Source organism: Nematostella vectensis, chromosome 13 (assembly GCF_932526225.1).
Source record: "Nematostella vectensis chromosome 13, jaNemVect1.1, whole genome shotgun sequence".
NCBI lineage: Eukaryota > Metazoa > Cnidaria > Anthozoa > Actiniaria > Edwardsiidae > Nematostella > Nematostella vectensis.
The window spans coordinates 5,533,003-5,546,585 of record NC_064046.1 but is presented as its reverse complement, the minus strand read 5'-3'; the positions used below and the strand labels follow the sequence as shown (position 1 = coordinate 5,546,585).

At 46.5% G+C, this 13,583-nt stretch overlaps 19 non-coding genes across 19 annotated transcripts; all 19 read right to left on the bottom strand.

Moving 5' to 3' along the window:
• Nucleotides 1-412: 412 nt before the first annotated feature.
• Nucleotides 413-485, bottom strand: Trnar-acg. Its single transcript has one exon. It is a non-coding gene; the product is annotated as a tRNA-Arg (tRNA).
• An 82-nt stretch (nt 486-567) lies between these two features.
• On the bottom strand, nt 568-640 carry Trnar-ucg. The gene has a single exon. It is a non-coding gene; the product is annotated as a tRNA-Arg (tRNA).
• Nucleotides 641-3,161: 2,521 nt separating this feature from the next.
• On the bottom strand, nt 3,162-3,234 carry Trnal-aag. The gene has a single exon. It is a non-coding gene; the product is annotated as a tRNA-Leu (tRNA).
• Nucleotides 3,235-3,501: 267 nt separating this feature from the next.
• On the bottom strand, nt 3,502-3,574 carry Trnar-acg. The gene has a single exon. It is a non-coding gene; the product is annotated as a tRNA-Arg (tRNA).
• A 583-nt stretch (nt 3,575-4,157) lies between these two features.
• Trnar-acg lies at nt 4,158-4,230 on the bottom strand. Its single transcript has one exon. It is a non-coding gene; the product is annotated as a tRNA-Arg (tRNA).
• Nucleotides 4,231-4,313: 83 nt separating this feature from the next.
• Trnar-acg lies at nt 4,314-4,386 on the bottom strand. Its single transcript has one exon. It is a non-coding gene; the product is annotated as a tRNA-Arg (tRNA).
• Nucleotides 4,387-4,469: 83 nt separating this feature from the next.
• Nucleotides 4,470-4,542, bottom strand: Trnar-acg. Its single transcript has one exon. It is a non-coding gene; the product is annotated as a tRNA-Arg (tRNA).
• Nucleotides 4,543-6,548: 2,006 nt separating this feature from the next.
• On the bottom strand, nt 6,549-6,621 carry Trnal-aag. The gene has a single exon. It is a non-coding gene; the product is annotated as a tRNA-Leu (tRNA).
• Nucleotides 6,622-6,859: 238 nt separating this feature from the next.
• Trnar-acg lies at nt 6,860-6,932 on the bottom strand. The gene has a single exon. It is a non-coding gene; the product is annotated as a tRNA-Arg (tRNA).
• An 82-nt stretch (nt 6,933-7,014) lies between these two features.
• Nucleotides 7,015-7,087, bottom strand: Trnar-ucg. Its single transcript has one exon. It is a non-coding gene; the product is annotated as a tRNA-Arg (tRNA).
• Nucleotides 7,088-8,785: 1,698 nt separating this feature from the next.
• Trnal-aag lies at nt 8,786-8,858 on the bottom strand. The gene has a single exon. It is a non-coding gene; the product is annotated as a tRNA-Leu (tRNA).
• A 238-nt stretch (nt 8,859-9,096) lies between these two features.
• Trnar-acg lies at nt 9,097-9,169 on the bottom strand. The gene has a single exon. It is a non-coding gene; the product is annotated as a tRNA-Arg (tRNA).
• Nucleotides 9,170-9,251: 82 nt separating this feature from the next.
• Trnar-ucg lies at nt 9,252-9,324 on the bottom strand. The gene has a single exon. It is a non-coding gene; the product is annotated as a tRNA-Arg (tRNA).
• A 111-nt stretch (nt 9,325-9,435) lies between these two features.
• Trnal-aag lies at nt 9,436-9,508 on the bottom strand. Its single transcript has one exon. It is a non-coding gene; the product is annotated as a tRNA-Leu (tRNA).
• Nucleotides 9,509-10,091: 583 nt separating this feature from the next.
• Nucleotides 10,092-10,164, bottom strand: Trnar-acg. Its single transcript has one exon. It is a non-coding gene; the product is annotated as a tRNA-Arg (tRNA).
• A 530-nt stretch (nt 10,165-10,694) lies between these two features.
• Trnal-aag lies at nt 10,695-10,767 on the bottom strand. Its single transcript has one exon. It is a non-coding gene; the product is annotated as a tRNA-Leu (tRNA).
• Nucleotides 10,768-10,850: 83 nt separating this feature from the next.
• On the bottom strand, nt 10,851-10,923 carry Trnar-acg. The gene has a single exon. It is a non-coding gene; the product is annotated as a tRNA-Arg (tRNA).
• A 2,315-nt stretch (nt 10,924-13,238) lies between these two features.
• On the bottom strand, nt 13,239-13,311 carry Trnar-acg. The gene has a single exon. It is a non-coding gene; the product is annotated as a tRNA-Arg (tRNA).
• Nucleotides 13,312-13,393: 82 nt separating this feature from the next.
• On the bottom strand, nt 13,394-13,466 carry Trnar-ucg. Its single transcript has one exon. It is a non-coding gene; the product is annotated as a tRNA-Arg (tRNA).
• Nucleotides 13,467-13,583: the final 117 nt, after the last annotated feature.

Sequence of the window (13,583 nt, the reverse complement as noted above, 5' to 3'; positions counted from 1 at the left end):
GACCCTGCCGGGACTCGAATAAGGAAAATTATACACTACATCATAGAAAAGACGAAGAGCAAACAAAATTATCACGATTAAGAAGAAGGAAGCAAAAATCAGCGATCCTGCCAGGAATCGAACCTAGAATCTCCTGATCCGTAGTCAGGCGCCTTATCCATTGGGCCTCAAGGCCGATGTTAACGTAGAATTTCGAATATAGTACATTACGTTGGCAAACGCAATTCGCCGATTCAAAAGAAGGAGTCAAAAATCAGCGACCCTGCCAGGACTCGAACCTGGAATCTCCTGATCCGTAGTCAGGCGCCTTATCAATTGGGCCTCAAGGCCGATGTTAACGTAGAATTTCGAATATAGTACATTACGTTGGCAAACGCAATTCGCCGATTCAAAAGAAGGAGTCAAAAATCAGCGACCCTGCCAGGACTCGAACCTGGAATCTCCTGATCCGTAGTCAGGCGCCTTATCCATTGGGCCACAAGGCCGACGTTGACGTAGTATTTCGAACTTAGTACATCACGCTGGCAGACGCAAATCGCCGATTCAAAAGAACGAGGCAAAAATCAGGGACCCTGCCAGGACTCGAACCTGGAATCTCCTGATCCGAGGTCAGGCGCCTTATCCATTGGGCCACAAGGCCGACGTTGACATAGTAATTCGAACTTAGTACATCACGTTGGCAGACGCAAATCGTCGATTCAAAAGAACGAGGCAAAAATCAGCGACCCTGCCAGCACTCGAACCTGGAATCTCCTGATCCGAGGTCAGGCGCCTTATCCATTGAGCCACAAAGCCGACGTTGAAGTAAATTCTCGAACTTAGTACGTCCCATTGGCAGACGCAAATCGCCAGGAGTAAAATTTTTATGCCAAGGATCAGGATAGAAAAGAAGGAAGCAAAAATCAGAGACCCTGCCAGGACTCGAACCTGGAATCTCCTGATCCGTAGTCAGGCGCCTTATCCATTGGGTTACAAGGCCGACGTTAAAGTAGTATCTCAAACTTAGTACGTCACATTGCCAGACGCAAATCGCCAGGAGTAAAATTATTATGCCAAGGATCAGGATAGAGAAGAAGGAAGCAAAAATCAGAGACCCTGCCAGGACTTTAACCTCGAATCTCCTGATCCCTATTCAGGCGACTTATCCATTGGGCCATAGGGCTGATGTTACGGAATCTCCTGATCCGTAGTCAGGCGTCGTTTATATTGGGCCACAGGGCTGAGATTAATGTTGTAATTTTGGAATAAGTAAATCACCTCGCGTGAAACAAATAGCGTTAACATCAAATATTATGCAAAGACATGGACCCTGCCGGGACTTGAATAAGGAAAATTATACACTACATCATAGAAAAGACGAACAGCAAACAAAATTATCACGATTAAGAAGAAGGAAGCAAAAATCAGCGATCCTGCCAGGAATCGAACCTAGAATCTCCTGATCCGTAGTCAGGCGCCTTATCCATTGGGCCTCAAGGCCGATGTTGACGTAGAATTTCGAATATAGTACATTACGTTGGCAGACGCAATTCGGCGATTCAAAAGAAGTAGGCAAAAATCAGCGACCCTGCCAGGACTCGAACCTGGAATCTCCTGATCCGTAGTCAGACGCCTTATCCATTGGGCCACAAGGCTGACGTTGACATAGTATTTCGAACTTAGTACATCACGTTGGCAGACGCAAATCGCCGATTCAAAAGAACGAGTAAAAAAATCAGCGACCCTGCCAGGACTCAAACCTGGAATCTCCTGATCCGTAGTCAGGCGCCTTATCCATTGGGCCACAAGGCCGATGTTGACATAGTATTTCGAACTTAGTACATCACGTTGGCAGACGCAAATCGCCGATTCAAAAGAACGAGTAAAAAAATCAGCGACCCTGCCAGGACTCGAACCTGGAATCTCCTGATCCGTAGTCAGGCGCCTTATCCAGTGGGCCACAAGGCCGATGTTGACGTAGAATTTCGAATAAAGTACATTACGTTGGCAGACGCAATTCGCCGATTCAAAAGAAGGAGGCAAAAATCAGCGACCCTGCCAGGACTCGAACCTGGAATCTCCTGATCCGTAGTCAGGCGCCTTATCTATTGGGCCACAAGGCCGACGTTGACGTAGTATTTCGAACTTAGTACATCACGTTGGCAGACGCAAATCGCCGATTCAAAAGAACAAAGCAAAAATCAGCGACCCTGCCATCACTCGAACCTGAAATCTCCTGATCCGAGGTCAGGCGCCTTATCCATTGGGCCACAAGGCCGACGTTGAAGTAAATTCTCGAACTTAGTACGTCCCATTGGCAGACGCAAATCGCCAGGAGTAAAATTTTTATGCCAAGGATCAGGATAGAAAAGAAGGAAGTAAAAATCAGAGACCCTGCCACGACTCTAACCTCGAATCTCCTGATCCGTAGTCAGGCGCCTTATCCATTGGGCCACAAGGCCGACGTTAAAGTAGTATTTCGAACTTAGTACGTCACATTGACAGAAGCAAATCGCCAGGAGTAAAATTATTATGCCAAGGATCAGGATAGAAAAGAAGGAAGAAAAAATCAGAGACCCTGCCAGGACTCTAACCTCGAATCTCCTGATCCCTATTCAGGCGACTTATCCATTGGGCCATAGGGCTGATGTTACGGAATCTCCTGATCCGTAGTCAGGCGTCGTTTATATTGGGCCACAGGGCTGAGATTAATGTTGTAATTTTGGAATAAGTAAATCACCTCGCGTGAAACAAATAGCGTTAACATCAAATATTATGCAAAGACATGTACCCTGCCGGGACTCGAATAAGGAAAATTATACACTACATCATAGAAAAGACGAACAGCAAACAAAATTATCACGATTAAGAAGAAGGAAGCAAAAATCAGCGATCCTGCCAGGAATCGAACCTAGAATCTCCTGATCCGTAGTCAGGCGCCTTATCCATTGGGCCACAAGGCCGATTTTAGCACATTACGTTGGCAGACGCAATTCGCCGATTCAAAAGAAGGAGGCAAAAATCAGCGACCCTGCCAGGACTCGAACCTGGAATCTCCTGATCCGTAGTCAGACGCCATATCCATTGGGCCACAAGGCCGACGTTGACATAGTATTTCGAACTTAGTACATCACGTTGGCAGAAGCAAATCGCCGATTCAAAAGAACGAGTAAAAAAATCAGCGACCCTGCCAGGACTCGAACCTGGAATCTCCTGATCCTTAGTCAGGCGCCTTATCCATTGGGCCACAAGGCCGATGTTGACATAGTATTTCGAACTTAGTACATCACGTTGGCAGACGCAAATCGCCGATTCAAAAGAACGAGTAAAAAAATCAGCGACCCTGCCAGGACTCGAACCTGGAATCTCCTGATCCGTAGTCAGGCGCCTTATCCATTGGGCCTCAAGGCCGACGTTGAAGTAAATTCTCGAACTTAGTACGTCCCATTGGCAGACGCAAATCGCTAGGAGTAAAATTTTTATGCCAAGGATCAGGATAGAAAAGAAGGAAGCAAAAATCAGAGACCCTGCCAGGACTCGAACCTGGAATCTCCTGATCCGTAGTCAGGCGCCTTATCCATTGGGCCACAAGGCCGACGTTAAAGTAGTATCTCAAACTTAGTACGTCACATTGCCAGACGCAAATCGCCAGGAGTAAAATTATTATGCCAAGGATCAGGATAGAGAAGAAGGAAGCAAAAATCAGAGACCCTGCCAGGACTTTAACCTCGAATCTCCTGATCCCTATTCAGGCGACTTATCCATTGGGCCATAGGGCTGATGTTACGGAATCTCCTGATCCGTAGTCAGGCGTCGTTTATATTGGGCCACAGGGCTGAGATTAATGTTGTAATTTTGGAATAAGTAAATCACCTCGCGTGAAACAAATAGCGTTAACATCAAATATTATGCAAAGACATGGACCCTGCCGGGACTCGAATAAGGAAAATTATACACTACATCATAGAAAAGACGAACAGCAAACAAAATTATCACGATTAAGAAGAAGGAAGCAAAAATCAGCGATCCTGCCAGGAATCGAACCTAGAATCTCCTGATCCGTAGTCAGGCGCCTTATCCATTGGGCCTCAAGGCCGATGTTGACGTAGAATTTCGAATATAGTACATTACGTTGGCAGACACAATTCGGCGATTCAAAAGAAGTAGGCAAAAATCAGCGACCCTGCCAGGACTCGAACCTGGAATCTCCTGATCCGTAGTCAGACGCCTTATCCATTGGGCCACAAGGCCGACGTTGACATAGTATTTCGAACTTAGTACATCACGTTGGCAGACGCAAATCGCCGATTCAAAAGAACGAGTAAAAAAATCAGCGACCCTGCCAGGACTCGAACCTGGAATCTCCTGATCCGTAGTCAGGCGCCTTATCCATTGGGCCACAAGGCCGATGTTGACATAGTATTTCGAACTTAGTACATCACGTTGGCAGACGCAAATCGCCGATTCAAAAGAACGAGTAAAAAAATCAGCGACCCTGCCAGGACTCGAACCTGGAATCTCCTGATCCGTAGTCAGGCGCCTTATCCATTGGGCCACAAGGCCGATGTTGACGTAGAATTTCGAATAAAGTACATTACGTTGGCAGACGCAATTCGCCGATTCAAAAGAAGGAGGCAAAAATCAGCGACCCTGCCAGGACTCGAACCTGGAATCTCCTGATCCGTAGTCAGGCGCCTTATCTATTGGGCCACAAGGCCGACGTTGACGTAGTATTTCGAACTTAGTACATCACGTTGGCAGACGCAAATCGCCGATTCAAAAGAACAAGGCAAAAATCAGCGACCCTGCCATCAATCGAACGTGAAATCTCCTGATCCGAGGTCAGGCGCCTTATCCATTGGGCCACAAGGCCGACGTTGAAGTAAATTCTCGAACTTAGTACGTCCCATTGGCAGACGCAAATCGCCAGGAGTAAAATTTTTATGCCAAGGATCAGGATAGAAAAGAAGGAATTAAAAATCAGAGACCCTGCCATGACTCTAACCTCGAATCTCCTGATCCGTAGTCAGGCGCCTTATCCATTGGGCCACAAGGCCGACGTTAAAGTAGTATTTCGAACTTAGTACGTCACATTGACAGAAGCAAATCGCCAGGAGTAAAATTATTATGCCAAGGATCAGGATAGAAAAGAAGGAAGAAAAAATCAGAGACCCTGCCAGGACTCTAACCTCGAATCTCCTGATCCCTATTCAGGCGACTTATCCATTGGGCCATAGGGCTGATGTTACGGAATCTCCTGATCCGTAGTCAGGCGTCGTTTATATTGGGCCACAGGGCTGAGATTGATGTTGTAATTTTGGAATAAGTAAATCACCTCGCGTGAAACAAATAGCGTTAACATCAAATATTATGCAAAGACATGGACCCTGCCGGGACTCGAATAAGGAAAATTATACACTACATCATAGAAAAGACGAAGAGCAAACAAAATTATCACGATTAAGAAGAAGGAAGCAAAAATCAGCGATCCTGCCAGGAATCGAACCTAGAATCTCCTGATCCGTAGTCAGGCGCCTTATCCATTGGGCCACAAGGCCGATTTTAGTACATTACGTTGGCAGACGCAATTCGCCGATTCAAAAGAAGGAGGCAAAAATCAGCGACCCTGCCAGGACTCGAACCTGGAATCTCCTGATCCGTAGTCAGGCGCCTTATCCATTGGGCCTCAAGGCCGATGTTGACGTAGAATTTCGAATATAGTACATTACGTTGGCAGACGCAATTCGGCGATTCAAAAGAAGTAGGCAAAAATCAGCGACCCTGCCAGGACTCAAACCTGGAATCTCCTGATCCGTAGTCAGGCGCCTTATCCATTGGGCCACAAGGCCGACGTTAAAGTAGTATTTCGAACTTAGTACGTCACATTGACACAAGCAAATCGCCAGGAGTAAAATTATTATGCCAAGGATCAGGATAGAAAAGAAGGAAGAAAAAATCAGAGACCCTGCCAGGACTCTAACCTCGAATCTCCTGATCCCTATTCAGGCGACTTATCCATTGGGCCATAGGGCTGATGTTACGGAATCTCCTGATCCGTAGTCAGGCGTCGTTTATATTGGGCCACAGGGCTGAGATTAATGTTGTAATTTTGGAATAAGTAAATCACCTCGCGTGAAACAAATAGCGTTAACATCAAATATTATGCAAAGACAAGGACCCTGCCGGGACTCGAATAAGGAAAATTATACACTACATCATAGAAAAGACGAAGAGCAAACAAAATTATCACGATTAAGAAGAAGGAAGCAAAAATCAGCGATCCTGCCAGGAATCGAACCTAGAATCTCCTGATCCGTAGTCAGGCGCCTTATCCATTGGGCCACAAGGCCGATTTTAGTACATTACGTTGGCAGACGCAATTCGCCGATTCAAAAGAAGGAGGCAAAAATCAGCGACCCTGCCAGGACTCGAACCTGGAATCTCCTGATCCGTAGTCAGACGCCATATCCATTGGGCCACAAGGCCGACGTTGACCTAGTATTTCGAACTTAGTACATCACGTTGGCAGAAGCAAATCGCCGATTCAAAAGAACGAGTAAAAAAATCAGCGACCCTGCCAGGACTCAAACCTGGAATCTCCTGATCCTTAGTCAGGCGCCTTATCCATTGGGCCACAAGGCCGATGTTGACATAGTATTTCGAACTTAGTACATCACGTTGGCAGACGCAAATCGCCGATTCAAAAGAACGAGTTAAAAAATCAGCGACCCTGCCAGGACTCGAACCTGGAATCTCCTGATCCGTAGTCAGGCGCCTTATCCATTGGGCCTCAAGGCCGATGTTGACGTAGAATTTCGAATATAGTACATTACGTTGGCAGACGCAATTCGCCGATTCAAAAGAAGGAGTCAAAAATCAGCGACCCTGCCAGGACTCGAACCTGGAATCTCCTGATCCGTAGTCAGGCGCCTTATCCATTGGGCCACAAGGCCGACGTTGACATAGTATTTCGAACTTAGTACATCACGTTGGCAGAAGCAAATCGTCGATTCAAAAGAACGAGGCAAAAATCAGCGACCCTGCCAGCACTCGAACCTGGAATCTCCTGATCCGAGGTCAGGCGCCTTATCCATTGGGCCACAAGGCCGACGTTGAAGTAAATTCTCGAACTTAGTACGTCCCATTGGCAGACGCAAATCGCCAGGAGTAAAATTTTTATGCCAAGGATCAGGATAGAAAAGAAGGAATTAAAAATCAGAGACCCTGCCACGACTCTAACCTCGAATCTCCTGATCCGTAGTCAGGCGCCTTATCCATTGGGCCACAAGGCCAACGTTAAAGTAGTATTTCGAACTTAGTACGTCACATTGACAGAAGCAAATCGCCAGGAGTAAAATTATTATGCCAAGGATCAGGATAGAAAAGAAGGAAGAAAAAGTCAGAGACCCTGCCAGGACTCTAACCTCGAATCTCCTGATCCCTATTCAGGCGACTTATCCATTGGGCCATAGGGCTGATGTTACGGAATCTCCTGATCCGTAGTCAGGCGTCGTTTATATTGGGCCACAGGGCTGAGATTGATGTTGTAATTTTGGAATAAGTAAATCACCTCGCGTGAAACAAATAGCGTTAACATCAAATATTATGCAAAGACATGGACCCTGCCGGGACTCGAATAAGGAAAATTATACACTACATCATAGAAAGGACGAAGAGCAAACAAAATTATCACGATTAAGAAGAAGGAAGCAAAAATCAGCGATCCTGCCAGGAATCGAACCTAGAATCTCCTGATCCGTAGTCAGGCGCCTTATCCATTGGGCCACAAGGCCGATTTTAGTACATTACGTTGGCAGACGCAATTCGCCGATTCAAAAGAAGGAGGCAAAAATCAGCGACCCTGCCAGGACTCGAACCTGGAATCTCCTGATCCGTAGTCAGGCGCCTTATCCATTGGGCCTCAAGGCCGATGTTGACGTAGAATTTAGAATATAGTACATTACGTTGGCAGACGCAATTCGGCGATTCAAAAGAAGTAGGCAAAAATCAGCGACCCTGCCAGGACTCAAACCTGGAATCTCCTGATCCGTAGTCAGGCGCCTTATCCATTGGGCCACAAGGCCAACGTTAAAGTAGTATTTCGAACTTAGTACGTCACATTGACAGAAGCAAATCGCCAGGAGTAAAATTATTATGCCAAGGATCAGGATAGAAAAGAAGGAAGAAAAAATCAGAGACCCTGCCAGGACTCTAACCTCGAATCTCCTGATCCCTATTCAGGCGACTTATCCATTGGGCCATAGGGCTGATGTTACGGAATCTCCTGATCCGTAGTCAGGCGTCGTTTATATTGGGCCACAGGGCTGAGATTAATGTTGTAATTTTGGAATAAGTAAATCACCTCGCGTGAAACAAATAGCGTTAACATCAAATATTATGCAAAGACATGGACCCTGCCGGGACTCGAATAAGGAAAATTATACACTACATCATAGAAAAGACGAAGAGCAAACAAAATTATCACGATTAAGAAGAAGGAAGCAAAAATCAGCGATCCTGCCAGGAATCGAACCTAGAATCTCCTGATCCGTAGTCAGTCGCCTTATCCATTGGGCCACAAGGCCGATTTTAGTACATTACGTTGGCAGACGCAATTCGCCGATTCAAAAGAAGGAGGCAAAAATCAGCGACCCTGCAAGGACTCGAACCTGGAATCTCCTGATCCGTAGTCAGACGCCATATCCATTGGGCCACAAGGCCGACGTTGACATAGTATTTCGAACTTAGTACATCACGTTGGCAGAAGCAAATCGCCGATTCAAAAGAACGAGTAATAAAAAATAAGCGACCCTGCCAGGACTCGAACCTGGAATCTCCTGATCCTTAGTCAGGCGCCTTATCCATTGGGCCACAAGGCCGATGTTGACATAGTATTTCGAACTTAGTACATCACGTTGGCAGACGCAAATCGCCGATTCAAAAGAACGAGTTAAAAAATCAGCGACCCTGCCAGGACTCGAACCTGGAATCTCCTGATCCGTAGTCAGGCGCCTTATCCATTGGGCCTCAAGGCCGATGTTGACGTAGAATTTCGAATATAGTACATTACGTTGGCAGACGCAATTCGCCGATTCAAAAGAAGGAGTCAAAAATCAGCGACCCTGCCAGGACTCGAACCTGGAATCTCCTGATCCGTAGTCAGGCGCCTTATCCATTGGGCCACAAGGCCGACGTTGACATAGTATTTCGAACTTAGTACATCACGTTGGCAGACGCAAATCGTCGATTCAAAAGAACGAGGCAAAAATCAGCGACCCTGCCAGCACTCGAACCTGGAATCTCCTGATCCGAGGTCAGGCGCCTTATCCATTGGGCCACAAGGCCGACGTTGAAGTAAATTCTCGAACTTAGTACGTCCCATTGGCAGACGCAAATCGCCAGGAGTAAAATTTTTATGCCAAGGATCAGGATAGAAAAGAAGGAAGCAAAAATCAGAGACCCTGCCAGGACTCGAACCTGGAATCTCCTGATCCTTAGTCAGGCGCCTTATCCATTGGGCCACAAGGCCGACGTTAAAGTAGTATCTCCAACTTAGTACGTCACATTGCCAGACGCAAATCGCCAGGAGTAAAATTATTATGCCAAGGATCAGGATAGAGAAGAAGGAAGCAAAAATCAGAGACCCTGCCAGGACTTTAACCTCGAATTTCCTGATCCCTATTCAGGCGACTTATCCATTGGGCCATAGGGCTGATGTTACGGAATCTCCTGATCCGTAGTCAGGCGTCGTTTATATTGGGCCACAGGGCTGAGATTAATGTTGTAATTTTGGAATAAGTAAATCACCTCGCGTGAAACAAATAGCGTTAACATCAAATATTATGCAAAGACATGGACCCTGCCGGGACTCGAATAAGGAAAATTATACACTACATCATAGAAAAGACGAACAGCAAACAAAATTATCACGATTAAGAAGAAGGAAGCAAAAATCAGCGATCCTGCCAGGAATCGAACCTAGAATCTCCTGATCCGTAGTCAGGCGCCTTATCCATTGGGCAACAAGGCCGATGTTGACGTAGAATTTCGAATATAGTACATTACATTGGCAGACGCAATTCGGCGATTCAAAAGAAGTAGGCAAAAATCAGCGACCCTGCCAGGACTCGAACCTGGAATCTCCTGATCCGTAGTCAGGCGCCTTATCCATTGGGCCACAAGGCCGACATTGACGTAGTATTTCGAACTTAGTACATCACGTTGGCAGACGCAAATCGCCGATTCAAAAGAACGAGGCAAAAATCAGCGACCCTGCCAGGACTCGAACCTGGAATCTCCTGATCCGTGGTCAGACGCCATATCCATTGGGCCACAAGGCCGACGTTGACATAGTATTTCGAACTTAGTACATCACGTTGGCAGAAGCAAATCGCCGATTCAAAAGAACGAGTAAAAAAATCAGCGACCCTGCCAGGACTCGAAGCTGGAATCTCCTGATCCGTAGTCAGGCGCCTTATCCATTGGGCCACAAGGCCGATTTTAGTACATTACGTTGGCAGACGCAATTCGCCGATTCAAAAGAAGGAGGCAAAAATCAGCGACCCTGCCAGGACTCGAACCTGGAATCTCCTGATCCGTAGTCAGACGCCATATCCATTGGGCCACAAGGCCGACGTTGACATAGTATTTCGAACTTAGTGTATCACGTTGGCAGAAGCAAATCGCCGATTCAAAAGAACGAGTAAAAAAATCAGCGACCCTGCCAGGACTCGAACCTGGAATCTCCTGATCCTTAGTCAGGCGCCTTATCCATTGGGCCACAAGGCCGATGTTGACATAGTATTTCGAACTTAGTACATCACGTTGGCAGACGCAAATCGCCGATTCAAAAGAACGAGTAAAAAAATCAGCGACCCTGCCAGGACTCGAACCTGGAATCTCCTGATCCGTAGTCAGGCGCCTTATCCATTGGGCCACAAGGCCGATGTTGACGTAGAATTTCGAATAAAGTACATTACGTTGGCAGACGCAATTCGCCGATTCAAAAGAAGGAGGCAAAAATCAGCGACCCTGCCAGGACTCGAACCTGGAATCTCCTGATCCGTAGTCAGGCGCCTTATCTATTGGGCCACAAGGCCGACGTTGACGTAGTATTTCGAACTTAGTACATCACGTTGGCAGACGCAAATCGCCGATTCAAAAGAACAAGGCAAAAATCAGCGACCCTGCCATCACTCGAACGTGAAATCTCCTGATCCGAGGTCAGGCGCCTTATCCATTGGGCCACAAGGCCGACGTTGAAGTAAATTCTCGAACTTAGTACGTCCCATTGGCAGACGCAAATCGCCAGGAGTAAAATTTTTATGCCAAGGATCAGGATAGAAAAGAAGGAATTAAAAATCAGAGACCCTGCCATGACTCTAACCTCGAATCTCCTGATCCGTAGTCAGGCGCCTTATCCATTGGGCCACAAGGCCGACGTTAAAGTAGTATTTCGAACTTAGTACGTCACATTGACAGAAGCAAATCGCCAGGAGTAAAATTATTATGCCAAGGATCAGGATAGAAAAGAAGGAAGAAAAAATCAGAGACCCTGCCAGGACTCTAACCTCGAATCTCCTGATCCCTATTCAGGCGACTTATCCATTGGGCCATAGGGCTGATGTTACGGAATCTCCTGATCCGTAGTCAGGCGTCGTTTATATTGGGCCACAGGGCTGAGATTGATGTTGTAATTTTGGAATAAGTAAATCACCTCGCGTGAAACAAATAGCGTTAACATCAAATATTATGCAAAGACATGGACCCTGCCGGGACTCGAATAAGGAAAATTATACACTACATCATAGAAAAGACGAAGAGCAAACAAAATTATCACGATTAAGAAGAAGGAAGCAAAAATCAGCGATCCTGCCAGGAATCGAACCTAGAATCTCCTGATCCGTAGTCAGGCGCCTTATCCATTGGGCCACAAGGCCGATTTTAGTACATTACGTTGGCAGACGCAATTCGCCGATTCAAAAGAAGGAGGCAAAAATCAGCGACCCTGCCAGGACTCGAACCTGGAATCTCCTGATCCGTAGTCAGGCGCCTTATCCATTGGGCCTCAAGGCCGATGTTGACGTAGAATTTCGAATATAGTACATTACGTTGGCAGACGCAATTCGGCGATTCAAAAGAAGTAGGCAAAAATCAGCGACCCTGCCAGGACTCAAACCTGGAATCTCCTGATCCGTAGTCAGGCGCCTTATCCATTGGGCCACAAGGCCGACGTTAAAGTAGTATTTCGAACTTAGTACGTCACATTGACACAAGCAAATCGCCAGGAGTAAAATTATTATGCCAAGGATCAGGATAGAAAAGAAGGAAGAAAAAATCAGAGACCCTGCCAGGACTCTAACCTCGAATCTCCTGATCCCTATTCAGGCGACTTATCCATTGGGCCATAGGGCTGATGTTACGGAATCTCCTGATCCGTAGTCAGGCGTCGTTTATATTGGGCCACAGGGCTGAGATTAATGTTGTAATTTTGGAATAAGTAAATCACCTCGCGTGAAACAAATAGCGTTAACATCAAATATTATGCAAAGACAAGGACCCTGCCGGGACTCGAATAAGGAAAATTATACACTACATCATAGAAAAGACGAAGAGCAAACAAAATTATCACGATTAAGAAGAAGGAAGCAAAAATCAGCGATCCTGCCAGGAATCGAACCTAGAATCTCCTGATCCGTAGTCAGGCGCCTTATCCATTGGGCCACAAGGCCGATTTTAGTACATTACGTTGGCAGACGCAATTCGCCGATTCAAAAGAAGGAGGCAAAAATCAGCGACCCTGCCAGGACTCGAACCTGGAATCTCCTGATCCGTAGTCAGACGCCATATCCATTGGGCCACAAGGCCGACGTTGACATAGTATTTCGAACTTAGTACATCACGTTGGCAGAAGCAAATCGCCGATTCAAAAGAACGAGTAAAAAAATCAGCGACCCTGCCAACTCGAACCTGGAATCTCCTGATCCTTAGTCAGGCGCCTTATCCATTGGGCCACAAGGCCGATGTTGACATAGTATTTCGAACTTAGTACATCACGTTGGCAGACGCAAATCGCCGATTCAAAAGAACGAGTTAAAAAATCAGCGACCCTGCCAGGACTCGAACCTGGAATCTCCTGATCCGTAGTCAGGCGCCTTATCCATTGGGCCTCAAGGCCGATGTTGACGTAGAATTTCGAATATAGTACATTACGTTGGCAGACGCAATTCGCCGATTCAAAAGAAGGAGTCAAAAATCAGCGACCCTGCCAGGACTCGAACCTGGAATCTCCTGATCCGTAGTCAGGCGCCTTATCCATTGGGCCACAAGGCCGACGTTGACATAGTATTTCGAACTTAGTACATCACGTTGGCAGAAGCAAATCGTCGATTCAAAAGAACGAGGCAAAAATCAGCGACCCTGCCAGCACTCGAACCTGGAATCTCCTGATCCGAGGTCAGGCGCCTTATCCATTGGGCCACAAGGCCGACGTTGAAGTAAATTCTCGAACTTAGTACGTCCCATTGGCAGACGCAAATCGCCAGGAGTAAAATTTTTATGCCAAGGATCAGGATAGAAAAGAAGGAATTAAAAATCAGAGACCC